Raw genomic sequence first — 2,970 nt, forward strand, 5'->3', positions numbered from 1 at the left:
TAACCCTCTCTTCATGAATTGACTCTGTAGACTTGCGCCTGCTGCTCTAGGAAACACTCTAAAGACTGAGGACAGCAACACTCTAGTTAGTTTAAATCTCGGGGGTGGGGGTGGAGGCGGACTTTGTAGTGCACCGCCCTAGACAAGGAAATCACAAAGCCATCCAACGGGCAGTGGTCGAGCCAGTAAGTGTAACATGGAAGGCAAAGCGGAGGCAAAGTGCAGGCTCAGCCCGGAATGGAAGGAACTTCAGAGCATGTGGAAAGGCCCAAGCTCAAGGCCAGGGTTCTACTGTGGGAATATGAGGCCTGTGGCCAGGCCTTGCTTGGAATGCAAGGGAAGCCAGGACTAGATTTTGATAGAATGTCCCATCATTCCTAAAACTAATCAACCACCCTCCCTAATTTCCTATGGGCCGCTGCGCCAGGCTCATCTTCCCACTGCAAGAGCAAGACATGCTCAGTAGTGGCTGCTGAAGGAGCAGCAGACGGGCCTGTGCCACCAAGGCTCTTTCATTCGCATTCTTAGAACGGAGGAAAGGAGAGCGTTAGAATCAGCTTCCAGATGACTTTTCAAGGAAACATAAGCCCCACGCCCATTTCCATCAACATAATGGAACAAGACACTTAGTACATGGCCTTTGAAACCAGACCGGATCTAAAAAGTCAACTCACCACCTTATTGTGTGTGAGGAAAAGGTGATGTGCATAATCACTTGACACAACAGCTGGTGATCTTTGATGATTCCGTTTTCCTTTCCTCCCATCTCAGTCACCAAATTCTGTCACCTCTGTACTACGTATGTATCAAGCCCTTCTCCTCCTTTCCACCTTGAATCCCAATAAGCCACGTCAGGACCTCTCCTTGGACTATGATAGTAGCCTAACTATTGTCCAGCTAATCTCTTGTCCAATTACTCTGCCCCAGTCAATATTATATATACCTAGCACACTTCCAGGTACTGTGGGGGAGTTCAATACAATGGCCATATCTGTGGCTAGAGAGATGAATGGCTCAGTGGTCAAGAGCACTCGCCAGGGGGGACCCCGGTTCAGTTCCCAGCATCTACATGGTGACTCACAACCATCTATGACTGCAGTTCCAGGACATTTGGCATCCTCTTCTGGCCTATCTGGGTACTAGGCACATGCATGTGGTGCGCTTATATATGTAAGCATATACACAAAATAACAATAATAAAATGGTATGTTTGAGTTTCCTAAAGGACACAGCTACTCTTCCTAAAGCTGACATGACTCCAAAACACCAAGCACACACACACAAACGCACACACACACACACACACACACACACACACACACACACACACACGTACGACATCAGAAACATCGGATGGCTCCTCACTGCCTGTAGAATGAAGGCAAGTTCTGAGCATGACACTCGAGGATCTCTGCTTTCTGACCCTATCCCACCAGTGTGATAGTGTCCCATAATGCTGCTGTACTCGGGTCTTAACCTATTTCCAGCTGTTTGTTCTCTGAATGAGCCCTACACCTTCTCATCTCCTGCCCTTTGCACTCATCACTTTCTTCTTCCTGGAATATGTTCTCCCCATCACTGCCTTCCCTAGATTTCAAAATCCAGCTTAAATATCCTTTCTGCCACGAACACTTTCACGTCCTTTCTTTTCTCCAGCAGGAAATACTCTTTCCCCGTACTTTGATAATGCTTTGTTCTTTAATCATGGTACATATCACATCCTGCCTGTGTTCAACTTGTTCATTCATTGAACATATACCTATGGAGCAATTACAATATGTCAACTGTGTTGGATGCTGGCAGTACAGCGGGATGGATGCGTTCTAGACACACCACATGATTTTTAAAATTAATTCGTAATATGCTCACTATAATACTGGCCACACACATGTCCAAGGCTCTACTGGCCTTGGGCATAAGACGGAGAGATGGACTCTATAAGCTACTACCCACAAAAACTCAAGGAGTAGGGACTATGCATCTAGGGAGTACAGGGTATAATGGCTGTGCCAAACAAGTAGCTCTACAAGTCATAGGTCCACCCTTTGACTCCTGCAACAAGCCAGCATCACCCTGCAGCTACCTCTCTGTGTGCACCCCTTGATCTAGACCCAGACCCTGACACTCTCCCTCTGGTCAGCGCAGCTACAGCCAGCCTCCGTCTCTTAGCACAGCAGGAAGGGGTGGGGCAGGGAGGACTGCAGTGGCCCGAATCCCTGGTCATGCATCACGATCACCTGGAGAGTATGAGCACAGGCCCCACCAGCAAAATGTCTAGTTTAATTAGTGTGGGGGGAAGGTCCCAGGTTCAGCGTTATTTAACAAACACCACAAGTGGTTCTAATGTGCAGCCAGGCCTGGCCATCACCAGAGAGGAGATGTTCATGCAGCTCCACGAAGTCCTTGCTATTTCAGGATAAGTGGTGCTAGAAAAAAGGCCACAATGAAGCGGCTTGAAGTGGGGACTGACATTTCATAGTGGAGTCAGAGAAAAGGGAAAGTCTCAATTGAGACTTTAACCTGGAAATGAAGTTGAACATTTTAGAAAGAAAATGTATAAATAATTGCAAATGTGTACTAATTCTTAGAATGAACAAAAAAAGGACTCAGACGTTGCAGGATAATGCAATTTTTCCAGACCAAAGTGCCCAAGAGCACAATGTTGACTTTTGCAGCACCGTCATAAGCAAGGTTTTGTTTTTCTAAAATTAGAGAGCTTCCTCAATTATCCAAAGGACCTGTTCTGTTCTTTTGAGAATTGACTTGTTCTCTTTGAAACCTTGATCCTGTTATTACCCAGGTCAATTTCCCAGTGGGAACTAACTGGTGTATCCCTGCCAAATCCCCATTTAGCAAGGATTTTATGTAACTTTCATTGACATCATGAAATCTTGAATCTTTTTTAAGATTTGCAATTTCACCCCAAGATTCGCTTGCACTGTGCTATACAGTGGATATAATAATTAATGA

Source organism: Peromyscus leucopus, chromosome X, assembly GCF_004664715.2.
Source record: "Peromyscus leucopus breed LL Stock chromosome X, UCI_PerLeu_2.1, whole genome shotgun sequence".
In the NCBI taxonomy this organism is placed as follows: Eukaryota; Metazoa; Chordata; class Mammalia; order Rodentia; family Cricetidae; genus Peromyscus; species Peromyscus leucopus.